This window comes from Anas platyrhynchos, chromosome 11 (genome assembly GCF_047663525.1).
Source record: "Anas platyrhynchos isolate ZD024472 breed Pekin duck chromosome 11, IASCAAS_PekinDuck_T2T, whole genome shotgun sequence".
In the NCBI taxonomy this organism is placed as follows: Eukaryota; Metazoa; Chordata; class Aves; order Anseriformes; family Anatidae; genus Anas; species Anas platyrhynchos.
The window spans coordinates 16796903-16813548 of NC_092597.1; the positions used below are offsets into that span (position 1 = coordinate 16796903).

The following is a 16646-nucleotide window of genomic DNA, read 5'->3' on the forward strand; positions in this document are numbered from 1 at the left end:
GGCAAGGAGAAGCCCTCTGGAATTTCTTGCAACCCGTGTTCTGACTGAGGATGTTCAGGTTGGCATTTGTGAGGGCTCTGCCACCTTTTGCCAGGCTAGCCTGGGACACCTGATAGAGTATTAGAGTATTGGCCAGATCTAGCCAACGTTGGTGGGATGCTCAGAGGCACAATGGTCCCTCTGTGGAGAGCTCTGTGGCTCTGCCTTCTGATGAGAATGACAAAAGTTTGTGTTTTCTTTTTTTTTTTTTTTTGATCCACTCCATACTTGTTCTTTCCATGCCTGGCAATAGGAACAGGCAGCAATAAAAGCACCAGTAGCTTTCTATTGAAATGTCTGCAAAATGTTCCCAGACCGGGCAAAGTGGCTGAAACCCATGCACAAAGCGTGGCTGATTTTTGTGCTTTTATGGCCCTGATTTGCCCACTCTGATGGCTGGACCTTGCGCTGGGTGAGGGCTGGTGCTCGCCTTCGCCTCTCCCCATCAGTGCTCAATAGCCTGTGAAGAGGGAACGCTTTGTTTTAGTGGGAGCAGGTGTTTGATTACCTCGCCTTTCTCTTTTTGCATTCAACACATCCCCAGCTCACCTCTCCAGGAGGGATAAACTTGTGGTAGTGAAAGCAGCAAGGGAAATCACTTGAAAGGCGACATTGGAGGTAGGCTGCCGAGCAGAGAGCTTGATGAAACAAAAGAGGAAAGAAGTGAAAGAGAGCATTTAAAGTATTTTCCCTCCCTGCGGCAGAGCTGCCAGCCTCACACAAGCCTGTCCCTGGGTAGCTGCCCCAGGCTGCACCCAGCAATGGGGAGAAATTCAGTGAGAAATTCAGCCCTCTTCCCCATCCCTGGCAGTGTCCCCTCCAGGGGTCCTTGCCTGGAGGCCACGCCGCTGCTGGCTGCTCTCTCACTGCCAAACCAGGAGCTGTGGACAGGATCCAAGGAGAGCGAAGGCATCCCCAGAGGGGACATCGGATCCGTTGCCGCCCGTGCCAAGCCGCAGTCACGCAGCGGGGCCGTGCTGAGCAGCAGCAGCTGAGGACTTGGCACCTGAGCTGCCCTTGGCCCGAGCGCCCAGCTCCATGTGCCAACACCGAAAGGGCTGGTGGGCCAGAAACAGGCAGGACGGACACACGGACTGATGTTTTTTGGATGCGAAAGAACTGGTGAGGAGCCTGCCTGGTTTTAGCACACCCCAGGTGAGCATCCATCCCACCAGCTTGGTCCCAAAGGAGCAGACAACTACCATCCAGGCTACATCTTCCTTTCAAAGATAGAAGGTGGCCATGCCTCAGTGACTCCAAGCCCATCGCTCTGCTTTAGCCATCTGTCAGGCTCGCTGCCACGGTGCCTGGGTGTTTGCTCAGACACTGAAAGGGAATTACCCACCTTGTATCATGTTTTTTGCCTTCTTGCCGCTCCATTCCCCTGGTGAATATTTTGGATCTTTGCCTCTAGTGGCTCAAATGCAGGTGTTGGATGATTGCCATGGAGAGTCAGGGACAGAGAATAAAGAAATTCTTGGTGTCTTTGGATGAGGCTGAGGTTGGAAGGGATTTGTGTCAGCTCTCCCAGAGTTTGCAGATACCAGCACAGCACTGGGATCAAAAGATGAGCAAAAATGATTTCTAAGCCACTATTGTTCCCTTTAGATAACATCCTCCAGCGTTGTGCCAGAGAGTGGCCCAGAGTACAGACTGAAGGCCAAACTGGGAACATTTGCCTATTGGAAACATCTGCTGTTCTCCTCTGCTCCTCGTATAATTTGCCAAAATTTACTTCTCGTACGTTGCTGGCTCAGAACACTTTGTTGTGAGGCTTAATTCGCGGTGTGTAATCTTGTGACACATTGCTGCCTGATGATGTAGGACATGGAGATGATGAAGGAGGATGACTGGAGCCTAAACACACCAGAAAGAGTGCAGTGCCCAGCTTGGAAGCTGGACAAAATATTTTCATAAGCATCAGCTAGCTTTGCTGTTATTAGTCTTAAGAGCTGGAGAGAATGAGAAAGTTGTGCAGCCAAAGATAAAAGGCCTTTCAATAGATGTGCCCATGAATTGAATGCCCTGCTGAAATTTCAAGGTTTCTTTGACCTCATGATGTGATAAAATGAGTGTCCTATGCTGGCATGTAAGCTCCTCATGCCCTGTGTGGACATCTAAATGCTCTCAACCAGCCTAGGTGCCCTGTAAAGCACACCATTCCCTTAAGAAGACACCATTACATGATATGGTTCATTTTCTCTGCCCTAGATAAACGCTACAGCTCATTAGAGCCTCCAGCCCTTTGGTTGAAGGATTTCCTGAAGGACTTTGCTGGATCAGAGCACGGAGTGGTGGGCAGTGGTCTCACTGCACCTCAGTTCTTTGGTTTCTCCAGGTTGGCCATCTCCAAAGTCAGAGTGATTCAACCCATCCTGAACCTGGGATCTGAAATATGTGGGTTCAATCTATTTTGCTCTGATAATGCCATGGTCTCTCCATTAATAGGAGAGGTAGTGAACACTGATGAACAACCTCAGCAAGACACAGGGAAAATCAGGGAAGATGAATTCCCCCCACCCAACAAAAGCTGGGACTAGGTGCTGATATGCAAGTCCTACAGCCAAAGAGATGTGAATGCTCCTAAAACTCATTTCTTACTTATTTTTGGGTTGTTTGAATCTAGAGGTCAAATACTAGACTTTAGCATTGCAGTCATGCCTTACATGAAAGATGAATATATGAATAGTTTATAACAGGCTAATGAACAATTAATAGTTAATTCAACAAATGGATAATCAAATGTTATGGATTGTTATACAGTCCGACAGGTCAATATGCTGCCTGTGACCATGGCTGATTGCTACCAATAACACCTTGAGTGATGTGATTCCTACCAGCTTTAACACAAGACGTTTGTGTCCAGGCAACTTCTATTAACCCTCTCCCCACTCTTCTAGAAATAGAAACTTCCTCCAATGCATGCCCAGAGTTAATGGGTTATGATAGGAACATAAGGCTGTGGGCTGTTGAGGAGCTCATTTGTAGCTCAAAAACTTGATTATGGATGAGCAGAAAGAAGTAGAGACAGATGAAGGCAGACTGCAAACGACGACAACATCTGCTAACTGAACAGGCAAAGCTCCGAGTGCCAGAATCACACATCCAGAAGTCAACGAGTGGTGGGACTTTTAATCTGTGCTGGGGGGGCTCAGGAGGATCCTAGAGATTCCTTCAAGGTTTAGCCATAAGCCTAAGTGTCTACCCGACTGTTTTAAAATTAGAGTTTGCAGAGCAGGTCAGCTAACTAGCCCAGATGAGTCTGTGCAAGAGAAATTGCTCTTTCATGATCTCAGCTCTGCTACCATACAATCAATTTTGCCTTTAAGTAGTAGAAAGGCTCCCTGGAAGTTGCCAGCTCTGATTACAGCGTGAAACATCTAACCTTGGTTTACAGCAACCGCAGTCGCGTTCCCAGTGGCTTGAGATTTACTTGGCCTGAGGCTGTGCTGGGCGAAGGGGGAGAACATCCCCCCGGCACCCCTGGGGAGGTGCAGACCGCTCACACATGCCATCAGCAAGATGAAAAAGCAGCTGAAGGAACAGCTCAACATGGGCTCGTGTCCTGAAATGCAACCGCACAGCCGCTGCTCGTTTGTCCTTGGAGCTGCAAGGATTGCTTGAGTGACGGCCGAGGCATTTCACACGCCAGTAAGCACATTCTCCCCAGGTATTTCTGATCGCTGTTCATTTTGTTTGCTGACAAGTTTGTGGCAATATGCTCGCTCCGGCTAAAAATTACACACCGGCTAAGAGATGAACAGGCTTAATTTTCCTCACTTTTACACTGGTTTTGCAATCAGTGTAACTTCAATGACCCTTTACTTTTATACCAGAAATAGTACTGAGGAAATTGGATTTAACGGAGTAAAGAGCTGTTCGGTGGAGGTATCGTAGGAAGGCAAAGACAAACCAGAGACTTTTTTTCCACTCTTCCTGATTCTGGCACAGGCTAAAGGCCAAATCTGCCACCAGTACAAAACAAAGCAAACCTCAGACTGCTTTAAATGCCCTCAGTTTGTAAAAGCTGCTAAGGAGCCTTATGGTGCCATGTTTTCTGCATCTCTGTGTGCATCCCCTCCAAAACATGAGCAGAGCTGCCGTCCTGGTGCTGTAGAGATGGTTATGATCCCCAGCTGGCTGGTTTCAAGTCTCTGTGCCAGGCCAGCTACAAAGAATCTCTGGTCCAGAGACCACTGATGGGAAGATTCACTGTTCTGAGGTCTCCGAATCATTTTTTCCTGTCTCCTCTCATTTCTTCTCCCACCTGCTGAGCGTTAGAGGCTTGATCAGCCTGGTAGAGCATGCAAATATTAACATTTTCCCCCAGAAGTGCTAACAGCCACACGAACTTCTTGCTAATGGGTACAGCGAGCAGGAGATGCCACTGGTGCACCCAGCAACTGTCCCAGGGAGCCAGAGCTAACACCTGGGGGCCGTGGCCATGGGAGGCAGCAGGAGCAGCTTCCCCTCCCTCTGCATTTCTCCTCTGGAAGGACAGCCCAGAGGGACAGCAAGGAGGGGGAGCAGAAGCTGGGGAGCTGGCTGCGATCCTGAAGGCATTTCAAACCATTTCCAGCTTGCAGGAGAAAATGTTTCCCAGCAGATGAATAGCCCCAGGGGTATGCACAGACAAAACATCCTTCTCTCAGTACGTGTGTGGATGCCGATGCCAGTATCCAAGTCATTATTACTTTTTCTTTTTTTAATCCTCCCTAATTTTATATTGAGCTTAACCTTGCTTATTTGCAGACATTTGGGGTTTGTGCCCTTCTTTTATATGAACATAGATAGAAATAGGATAGGAAATCTTTTTCCTAGGGATGATGGAGAAGCGTCCATGTCTCTGCCACATCCAGAGTCCATAGGAAGCTTCTGGCTGCCTTGTTCCTGCTCCCCCTGTTCCCAGGCCCTCTTCCCGACTGGCTGAAGGTTATCTACTGGGGGAAGGTAAGAAGATAAACCCTGCTGGCATGCTAATGCCTGCTGAGTGGGATGTGCAGCCTAGAGAGCGCAAGGAGTCCGCAGCACTTGTCCTGGGCAACGGAAGGAATGAATCAATTAATCTCCAAAAGTGGGGACTTCAGAGTTGATGAATGGCACTCAGTGAATATTAAACTCCCTTTTCTGTGGGATGGATGTTTTCCAGCCTGGCAAATTTTGTCCCTGCATACTTTACAAGAACAAGCTGCAGTGCTCTATGGCTGTGACTAAGGACTGGAAGAGAGAGCACCTGCCTGGGGCGAGTTCCTGTAGCACTTCCAGAAACAACCATCCCTGTTCCAAAAGAAGATCCAGCACAATTTAAGATTGAAATCTGTTACTTTGAAGGATCCAAAAATGGTTGATTTTAGCAGGGATTTTGTTATGCTTTTTAACTATCATAACAAAGGAAATAAAATTAGCCTGCTGGATCCACACATCTGACTCCACTCACGTGGCGCAGGCTCTTGTATTTCCCAGAAGATCATTTTCCAGCCTCCTCCTCTTTTCCCATGACAGGTGATGATATTAGTATTTATTGGTTAATAAGCTAGCTTGGGAATTCTTGTACAATTTCTGAATGGGGAGAAACATGTGGCTTGTTTTACAGCCCAGCTGACGCTGTTGCCTCTCGGTTGAGAAGGATGGCTTCTTCTCCACAGCAGGACAACCCACGGGTCTGCAAGGTCTGAAGGGTTGCAGGAGCCCTCATGCAGTAATGTGGGGTCCCAAAGATACCATGAGATCTGATGCTTGTTTCTAAGAACTGGCACAGATGGGAAGCAGAAAACACCAGGCTCCCAGGACCCAGACAAGAAATGAAAGCAGAACAAGGGAAAGGAGCACAGGGCTCCTAAGAGAACAACTGCCCCATGGCAGAACTGGTGCTACCAAAAATACTTCACAGACGTTTCTCTAGCCCCTTCCTAAAAATCTGCCTGGGCATTCAGCACCAGCACTTAGCTCCCCAAGCATCCAGGCAGCTTTTGCTGGTTTCTAACGTCAGAGCTCACTGCATGGTCTCACCCCCAGAAGCGGCAGGCTTCAGCAGATTAGAGCTGAGGACTCAGCCTTTCAAGTATAAAATTGAACAAAATCTTAACTATCAGCGTATTATGTGCTCCGTGCAGCAGGCCTGAAGTGGCTCTGGAAAGGACGGAGCATTTACAGTTTTCACAGAAAGAACTTAGAGTAGATAAAGACGAGCATTAACTTCTAAAATAAGGGCTGCATTTCATATAATAACTTTCATTATCTGGTGCTGCTGGCCTGGGCTGTGTTAGCCATGTGGATTTGTGGATGTTTAACCTGAATTGTTCTGCTTGTTATCACCCTGCAGTTACCACAGGGCTCCTCTTCCACCAGCTGTGCAGCAGGAAAGTCTCATCCCTGGTGAGGTTTCCCTGCCAAGGCTCTCAGGAGCCTTCAGAACACCAGGAAGGCCAGATCCAGAGGCAGATGGAGTCAAAGGGAAGGTTTCCAGCAAAGAGAAGGGTCTTTGGATGAGAAAAGTCCCCAGAGAAGACTCCAGCTTTCACAACTTCACTTCCTTTCCTCTCAGCAGCAGCTGCCTGCGTGGCTGGTGTTTGCACAGCTGGGGAACACCAGGGCAGGGCTGGCCTTTTGGTATCCAGAAACTGCCTTTTTTGGGTTACTTCAGCTTTGGTATATTTTCTGCATAGAAGATAGGGGGCAAAGATACACTATCTGAAAGCCACTTTTCTTGGTTTGCCTGATTTTTGCCTCTCTTCGAAGAGAGGAACTGCTTTGGCCTTTGGGGGCAGGGTACGGACACTTTCTCAAAATGCTGCTAATTATACCTCAAAACTCTTGCTTAAGTTTCATTGCTTATTCTGGGCAAATTCTGCTGCTTTGTTGCAATCGTGTCAGGCAGGGCATTGCTGGGGCTTTGGTTGGACTTTGCTGGAAAAACAGGGGATAACAGTCTTCTACACATCACCTTTCCTCCCTGCTGTGCCCCCCACCTGCTCACCACACACCACTGCCCACATCTCTCAGCACACTTTGGGATTGCTGGGTGTTGGAAAGCAAGGAATTGTGCCATGACATGTTTCCAGAGGCTAAATTTTTAGCACATACTCAAATGAGAAATTCTTCTGATACATTAGCAGCAACATAAGAGAAATAGAACAGCTTAGCAAGCACGCTCTGTAGTGCCTTGCTTTTTTTCCTCTCCTGAAAAGTAATAACATAATGGTGCAACAGCTAGCTGATGAAGTTTTAAGTCTTTTTTGCAACAAATCTTCACTGAGTTCTTGCAAAGTTGTTTCCAAGTAAGTAGCCTTGTTGTTATTCTGTCTGAGTACCAAAGGTTGTTTCACTACCATGTGGAAATTTGGGAGTCATCAATATTTAATCTGTGTTCTGTTAGTACACATTTGTTTTCACTAATCCCTGCTTCTTCCCGTGATGTAGGTTTGACCTGTTTGAATTTTGCAACTTTATGTAAACTGAAAGCACTGTCATAACTCAGCCAAATGCTACTTGTAAGCATCTTATCCAGAAAAAAACATTTCACCATAAATGTATTATAGCACTACAGAAAGTTTACAGGAAAGATTGCGATCAAATAAGAGTGGGGTTTGATCTCTCTTCCAGAGGAAATAATTTGGATTATTTTCTTGTGCCCACGTGCTTGCTTTATTTCTGCTAAGATACCATCACTTTTTCTTTAAGTGTGATCTCCTTGAAACACCTGTGTATTCTCACAAGTGTTGGCTTTCTACCATCAACTGAGCATTACAGCCTAATCTTAATCCCCATTACCTCTGTTGTTCTGAGAAAAAGAATTAATGGAGCTGATGTTGTTTTGATCTCTAGATTCTCACTGGATATTTAAGAGTCCATTTGTTCTGCCTACTTATTCCATCATTACGCTGCTCAAAACCCTCCAAAATAATAATGCTCTTGTCAATCCTGCAGACTCAGGAGGTTAGGGCCAGAAGGAACCCACAGGTTTTACAGGTGAGTTTTGTGCTACTGCAATAATCTCATACAGACCGTCCCATGATCTGTATGAGGGCATTCACCTGTAAAATGCAGATTATATAAAATTTGCTTAACCACAATCTGCAGAGCCACACAGTCAACTGAGATGTAGATATGTCACCAGAAACCAAGCTTTCCTCCCACATGTTTGGGAATGAGAGGCAAGTTCAGGCACATACCTGATACAAACCAGAGACAGAATAGAATTTTAATTGATAATTCTTTTGTTTCAATTTTCCCTTAAATAATTTCATTGCAAAAGTCTGCATGGTTCAGCTTTGCCTCATTCCTCCTGCTGCCTCCCTTCCCAGCCTTAAAGCAGAGGAGTATCTGAGGAGCATTTGCTTTTTATTAGCAGAAGAGACAGGCTAAATTGGGACATGATTCATGCTTCTAATTTATGCCTTCTCTTCCTTTATTGTCAATGGCTAATGAGAGGTAATTGCAAAAGCTCACAGAGGGAGGCACTTCTGCAAAAACAGAAGAAATGGAGAAGGTGCGAGTGAGGTTGTTTTTGCAGTTCAGAGGCTTTTCATCCCATTGTTGGTCTGTTCATGGCTTGCCAAAGTTGCTGCTCTCAGAGCTCAATGTAATTTCCAAAAGTCAGAAATCGCTTAGGTGAATCAATACATGCAGCAGTACTCTGGCTCTTGCTGCAGGACACAGTCGGCATCACCAAGTAAAAGCCCAGCCCCTCTTGGTTTCATGGGAGAACACACAGGATTGGGGACCCCAAAAGAGCTTATAAATTGCCAGCCATTTCCCAGCTTTATGATCCAGATCTCATTTCATCCCAGTTTTCCTGATTTAATTATGTTCATCACTAAAAGGCTTTTGTTGAGAATGGACTGGATTCAGTATGAGTCAGAGGCAGCCTAGGATCACTTGCCAGGAGTCATTAGAGGGGAGTGCTGACCAGGAATGTTTTTCACCCTTTGTCATTCATTTTACCTACAGACTTTCCCCAGCAGGAGCCAGTGCCCCTGAGCAGTGGTCACCCCATGCAGACCTGATCCAGCTTCAGGCAGTTCATGGGAGTGCTGACCCATAAGCTGTGTTCACCGACTGCCACTGACAGCATCATTGGTTAAATCTTGGCTGAGAAAAGAGGGAATAAATGCTCAGGACAGGCTCATATTCCCCAGATCTCTCACTGCAGTATAGCCCTGCATTCAGCTATGCAAAATAACCAAATTCAAGGATGCCACCATGTGTCCTGGTTGTTTAAGTGACAAAATATCATCACTGTAGGGGAAAAAAGTTACATGACAGAGCCAGTCAGCATACAGTATTGGACAGTTCACACAGCAACACTGCGATACCTCTGCCCACAAAAACTTGCAGCTCCGTGTTGTGCTATAGCTGCATGAAGGGCTGATGTCTCCCTTCAATACAACTTTTTGGAAGGTCAATGTTTGCTTCTACCACGGGGAAGCATGCTAGATGTAAGCCAGGCTTCAGGCTGATAAACCATGGAGAGCTAACAGAGTGCTAAATTGAGCAAAGAACCACCAAAGTGTTCAAAAATTACTCCTACAATTAGATTGTTTAAAATGATGTTCCTTAGTTGTAGGGTATCAAAGGTAATATTTCAGCACTGTGTCACAGACACCTCAGGAGAGCCTCCTTACACTCTTCTGCCATTATGTTAATGCACCTAGACCATGGCCAGTTGCACTGATGGATTTGGTCTAATTATCTCCTTGTACTTCTTTGTCTCTCTGGCTCCATCTATCGTCTCTCATCTCCTGTCTCAGACTAACGTTTCCAGCTCTGGGACACGGGCTGCCCACCAGGTCTGCCTGATGCATCACCATAGGAGCTTTATGCACTGGAGAAAGGTGAATAATAAATAAACAGAAGGTAAAATACAACTCTCATCCAGTATAATCCAGCATTGCAAGATAGGTTTCCCAGGGAATGGCAGTATATTTGTTTTCCAGATCATTAGCTGATGCAAAGGAAAAGGAGAACATTTATTAGCCTCCCTCAGAACCAACTTTAACAAGAATGAATATTCACTGCTATAAATAAGACTGTTTCAATTAAGTCTGCACATAAAAAAATGCTCCATGGTGTCGCAGAAGGCCACGCTATTCAAAAAGATGTGCCTAGATGAAAGTACATAAGCCCATACCTGAGAACAAACACAACTGCCTTATTTCCAGTGCTTCAGTCACTGAATATTGTGTTTGCATCTTATCTGAACATCAGGTTGCAAGATGCAGAAGAAACCTTGGGCTTGCTTTTTTCTACCTGTTAATGGAAATCTGGCTTTCAAGAAAGCTTTAATTGCTTTCTTGTTCAAATTCAGATCATCTACTGCACTGGCAATATGTTTTGTGCTTGCTTGAGTATCACTAACAAAGAGCAGTCACAGTACCCGACTGCAGCCTCCAGGAACACCACCCCCTGATGTGACATCGGGGCCCATCCATCATGTCCTGCTGCACAGATTTTGAGGGGAAAAAAAACACACATTTCTTATATCCACCTTCAAAAATCATTATGAATCAACTCCACCAGCATATAAATTCACACCACATTGGTGCCTGGGAAAGCTCAGACAGTCTCAGGCCTTCTGACTACCAAGAACAGGGAGAACACATTGGCAAAGTCCTACAGCTTGCCATGATATCTTTGTCCTGTACTTCAGGAGTCCGCTCATGGCTGTTTCCAGGGGCAGTCAGCTGTCTGACCCAGTCCAGCTATTGTCATGTTCTGTAAATGACATCATTTACTGAAAATGAAGAGGAAAATAGAGAGAAATCAGTGCTTCTGAAGTCAAGCAGTGGCCACAGGAAAACCAAAGAGAATTTCATAAATTCAAATACATTGGTGAACAACCTCTCCCAGCCAACCTTTTCTTTCCTCTTCATTTACAGAACTGTGTTGTACAACCACTGTCCTTCAGTGGATATTTGCTCCTTGAAGGACAGATCCTCCTCTCCTCCATGGAAGTAAATTCATCTTTTGTAGTAATACTCATCCTATTAAGAACTCTAGAGGAGCTTATTAAATACCACTGAAAAACATGATGCCAATAATTAGAGAGAATCAATGAAGATATTTGCTGCAGTCAATAATCTAAATTACCAACAAAAATGTGGCCTGTATAAGCAGTTCATCTATACTTCCCTGGGATAAAAATCAGAGCCTGCATCTAACATGGTATCAGTGGCAACAGCAAATGGTTCCAGGAAGGATTTACCCTGTTGCAAGACTGCCATAATGCAGAAAAGTGGTAATCTACTCTGAAATTACACATTACATTCAGTCCATTCAGTTCAAACAATTTCAGGAAAAGCTGCATTAAAGCTGGAAGCCATGACAGCTATGTCACCCCAAGTAGCAAATACAATGAGGCTTTGAGATGAACACCTACTATTAAGTCAAAGAGTAATCTATGGGCAGTCATGGTTCAGACATCCTTATTAGCATTAATTAAAATTCTGGTGATCAGGTGGCTACGGAACAGACAAAACTTTAAAAGAATTTAAGCAAGAGAGAAAGGCTGAAGATAGGGTAATAATTAGGAATAATATCTCATGTTAAATTTAATTCCTTTAGCCTTGAAATTACCATGACAGATTTCAAATTTAGTGGCAGTTTTCCAGTCACTAAAATGAGCTTAATTATATAGTTTAAGACTTTGGGAGAACTGATTCAGATAAAGCTACATGGGGCCCATATCAACTGTGTGGTATGCTTGAATGGACTCAGATAAAGAAGGAATAGATATCAACTTGTACGAGGAGCTTAAGACATCATACCTGATTTTTTTTTGAATTTATTTTTGAGACTGAAAAAGTTTGGATAACTTTTAAACTTTCTTTTAATTAATAATCACTCTCACTCAATTTGCCTTTCTACTTCTTGATTTCATCTGGGACTGAATGCAAGACAGAGATAAAGCAGCCAAAACTCTGAATAGTGCTGATGCTAACAGAACTCCTTAATCATTGCAATTGGCCTATCTGTAGAGCCCAGGCAAGACACCTAGAAAGATGAGCAAAGTTCAAATCTCCAAGCTATTTCTCTGAGTTACGGGACACCTTGTAAAAATCATCACTGTGTTTTATTAACTACTGTTAGTTTAGAAGAAAATACAAGGCACTTAAGAAAATGTCATATCCCAGCATTCTATCAAATGGAAGAAATCTTTATTCTAATATGCACTTTGTGACAAAGCACTTTTGGGTTTTCATGGCCAGGGAACATCCTGAGTGATGGATAACCAGCAATATGATTAATAGACTGAAATGCAGGTGCAGAACGGTCTCTTCTTATAGAATTAAACTCAAGAAGATAGATGTTAATATTATTTTAAATCCACCTTCATGGGATTCTGCCGTACCTGTGTAATACACTTATATGATCTCATAGTCAGGCTAACTGAACACTTTACAGTTTTAAAGGCATTTATTCTCCCAAGAGCCCCATGAATTGGGAAAATACAGTTGTCCCATTATATAGATGTGGAGCTGCGGCACAGAGGTGCGACGTCACACATGGCGAAGCAGGGAATTGAGCACAGCTTTCCTAAATCCCAGGTTGTCACCCTAACTACTGTTGCTACATACTCTTTACATCAAAATGAATGGTTAAGCCAGAGGCCCTGCACTGCCTCTCCTTCTGTCTACATTAATCTCTGAGCACCTTCGCAAACCCGTGAGAGTGCTACATCAAGAGGACAGAGCAGGTCAGTGAGAGAAGTGCCCCGTTTATTACAGTTTCTTGCTCATGACTGATCCTCCGCCTTAGGACCCACTGGCAAAGAGTAAGCTGTTCCCGGAGATAATCTTTCAGCTGAAAGGAATGGGATACAATGCCTTACAAGAGTACGAATGAGCTCTCAGAAGTGATAAAAGCAGGCACAGCCTGGACTCCATGAACAGAAAGTGTTCATATTTCAGAAGTTATATTAAAAAGTTCAAATTCAAAGGAAAAAAATAAGAACAGTCCTGTGCAATTCTCTTAGAACAAGGAAAAACCCCAAAAATGATTGTTCCAATCCTGCTGAAGATGGGGGAACATGGGAATATCTCAGGGTCTCACCCACCCCTGAGGGGGGGACAGTTTTACACCATTCCTGAAGCTGAGGACCTTTATGCTGCACATTTTGGGATGCTTCCCTTGTATGTTATTCCAACAGGATCCAAACCAAGGGACATGGGCTGCATTTCTTCCAAGCTGAATTACTTCTCTCCATTCTGGTGCAGTTTTACAGAAGTTTCTATGCATTTTCTTCTCAGTTTAGATTCCTGCAAGACCCTCAGATGTAGAATACAGCTTAGCCCTGAGCTGTTTTAAACCTGTTTCAAAAATTAACCTTGTTGTCCTCTGAACCTAATGTGAATCCACCATCTGGAGCTCGGCACGACCACACCCAACCATTTTTAGGGAACAGATCAAGCATGGAAGCATTGCCAAACATGCTGCTACACAAACAGCTTTTTCTTTACTCCTAGACAATACAAACACTTCACAACACGTACCACAACACATCCTCTATTCACACTAGCTCTGCCAGGACAGATTCATTTCATCATGCATGGAAATTGAAGAATTATTCCAGTTACATGCTCCTAATTGCAACCCCTTTCAGTCCTAGGTTTTCTCCCTTGTGACCTTTGCTAATTAGTAACATTTGAATTTGAGGTTATAAAGCCCTTGGAGAAAATTAATACAGCACAGCTTTCTTATTTCATAAGGCTGAATCTCAGTGTCTTCATTAATTTCAGTGCAACTTTTGCCTTGTGAACCTGGAGAGGAAGGGAGCGAAATGACAAGATGTTTTGGAGATAGTGATCGAAGGAAGATGCAGTAGAAATGATGGATTTCTGCATTTCCTTTTTTCTGACCGAAGTCAGAACAGGGCTGCCAGGTTTAAAGCATTTACAATGGGGATCAGACCACTGATGAGCATGACACTTGCCCTCCCCAGCTCTGATAACCACCACCGGACCTTAATCTCCACTGACTGAGGGACCAGAGGGACACCAGAGCCTGGAAGGAGTGGAGAGATCCCAAACAGGAGGCACAGGATGATGGGGAGCCCTATACACCCTGCAAGCAGTAAGGCTTTTAGGGAGTAACAGTGCCTATTGCCAGCTAGGTGTAGCAGATGGACTGCTTCTGAACACCTCTGCTGAAGCTACTGTCCAGGTAATGCCAACTTAACGAGGGGCACAGGATTTGTGAATGTACTGCAGGAAATCCCACATTATATGGGACAGCTGGTGTCTCAGTGTGTGAGAGACTGAGCCAACACGCTGCTTTCCCACCTGGAAGCGTGTCCCATTGTCTTCTGTAACACTCGTAGCAAATTTCCCCATAACACAAGTCTTTTCTAGTCCATAAAAGAAGAAAGTCAGTCTATGATATATATATATATATATATATATAAACAAAACTGCTAAACTTTATACTTGGTTTTTACTGCAGGTAAAATATAGGTTACTCCTTGTAACCTATATTTTCTCATTGTTAAACAAAAAGAGCTTCTTTTCTACTTCAGTGCCTACACTTCAAGAAATCACAGTGGCCACCTTCTGTATTTTCCTAGTAGAAAGCCTGTGGTCAGAAATCAGCATATCCTAACACAGGATGCCACATGAGCAGGATGACAGCAGCCTGGTCCCAGCCTTTCCATCACTATAGGGGTAAAGAGACCTTTCCCCAGTTCTCTATGCCAGTGGCAACATTAGTCATTAGGAAATAAAAGTAAAGGGTGAACTAAGTTTTAATGAACATTCAGAGTCTGGATCCCTGCAAAAATGAAATAATGTACTCTGGGCCCATGATTAATTACGGGCATACCGGGTGACTTCTCACCCTCTTATATTAAAGAGAAGCTAAAACACCTTACTTCAGAAAAAGAGTAATAAGCGTATGATGTACCTTCATTAAATATAGATGTTGCTCCTTTTACACAGCCATAACACAGAAATCTGATCTTTTTCCAGCATGTATACACGCACACACACTGTAAGAGCAATAATACAGCAATTAGTGGTACAAACTCCCGAGAAGCAGCGAACTCCCCAGCTTTCTTGCATAAACATGTAGGTCTGTACAGGTGAGCTGGTTGGAAGGTTTATGTGAAATTCACCTCAGTAGCCCCTGAAATTAGTTTCCAGCTTTGCTGTGAATGAACAAGACCAGCATGCCCTGCCTTGCCACCAGCCCAGCCCCACACTGCAGCCAGCAGGGCTTGGAGCAGCTGCCCAAATGCCAAACAATCAACGCTGAGCAGCAGCTCCTAATTGTTATCACTTGCATTCATGCCTCTGACTCATTCCCGATCTTTTATTTTTAAACAGTACAGCTCATCTCTAGTGGGGTGGTGAAAGGACTTAGAGCAAAAGGCAAGAAGTGCTTCTGGCCACCTTTGAAGGCTTTGTGTCTGAGCATGTTGACAGAGACCGGGGATAAACAGCCGTCTGTAAACAGGTCAGGAGAAGAAGAAAAGCATGGAACAGAAATACAGGCTGCCTTTGATGAGACAGGTCTTAGGTCCCTGCTTTGTGCCACGCTCAAGCACAGCTATTCAAGACTGATGCTGGTGGAGTTAGGCTGCAGCCTCTTTACAGAAAAGTGCTTACAAGCATAAAAAAGCATGATTTTAATATTGACATATTTATACTAGAGAGCACAAGCATGATAATTTTTCCAGCATGAGTCTGAAAGTTTGGTTGTTTGTTTGTGTGGTTTTTTTTTTTAAGTGTTGAAACATTATGCCTCCTCACTGCTACATATTCTGGATGCGCAGCAGGTTGTGGACAAGCTGCTTTAGAGTGCTATTAAATTAATAATTCTAATCTATTTGCTTTCTCCCTTCACTGGTACAGAAAGCTCCATCAAAGTCATGAATCCAATACATCCAGCTTCAGAAAGCAAGCTAAATCCTGACACATCACCAAACAAATCCACACCTTTGAGGACTGAAAACAAGAGCCTCTTCCCACCTGGAAAAATGATTTGGATTCCTAGGTGCCTAGAGCACCAAAGAGCCCCAAAGTTTCAACATTTCCCTTCCAAGCATCCATGCCCTGCCCCAGTACAGCGCAACCACTGCTGCAGGAGGAAAAGGAGGAGCCCAGCAAAGCCCTGAGAGGTGAGAGCAGCAGCTGCCATTCCTATGTCAGGGTCTAGCAGAGGTGTCTTTGCCCAGAGCAGAGAGCTGCCAGCTTGGCCTTGCACCCACTGCATGGAGGTGACAAGCCTGGAAGCACAGAGGCAAAATGTTGAAAGGTGTAAGAGGAGCACTGCATAGCATGACCCACCTTGAGCCTCACGTCTCACCACCCCACATCACCTCTGCAGGCAAACAGCCAGCTCACCTGCCTTTCCTTCCCTTTTAAAGCCTTCACCTTAAGCAGGCTGGGCTTTGCCCTAACAGCTCTCAGCTGGCAGCATTCACCTGAACTGCCTTTGAACTTTGGCAGCACCAGCCCCTGAAATCCCAGGCTTTGCCTGCTCAGCAGGGTTGCCTAAGGGTACTCTTGCGTGGGATGGGGAAGCCTGGCTGGCAGGTAGTGTGCTGCTAGCGTCCCAGTCCCTGGGATGGGTGGCTTTCCTCCCTTTTCTACGTTTACTATACAAGCAGTAGA

The 16646-nt window shown here is 44.8% G+C and overlaps 1 long non-coding RNA gene across 1 annotated transcript; it reads right to left on the reverse strand.

The window, feature by feature from the left end:
• Positions 1-205: 205 nt before the first annotated feature.
• LOC106019399 (uncharacterized) lies at positions 206-16360 on the reverse strand. Its single transcript, XR_003499874.3, has 4 exons — positions 16320-16360; positions 14935-15019; positions 589-677; positions 206-499 (listed from the first exon to the last, which is right to left on the reverse strand). It is a non-coding gene; the product is annotated as an uncharacterized lncRNA (long non-coding RNA).
• Between the last annotated feature and the right edge of the window lie 286 nt (positions 16361-16646).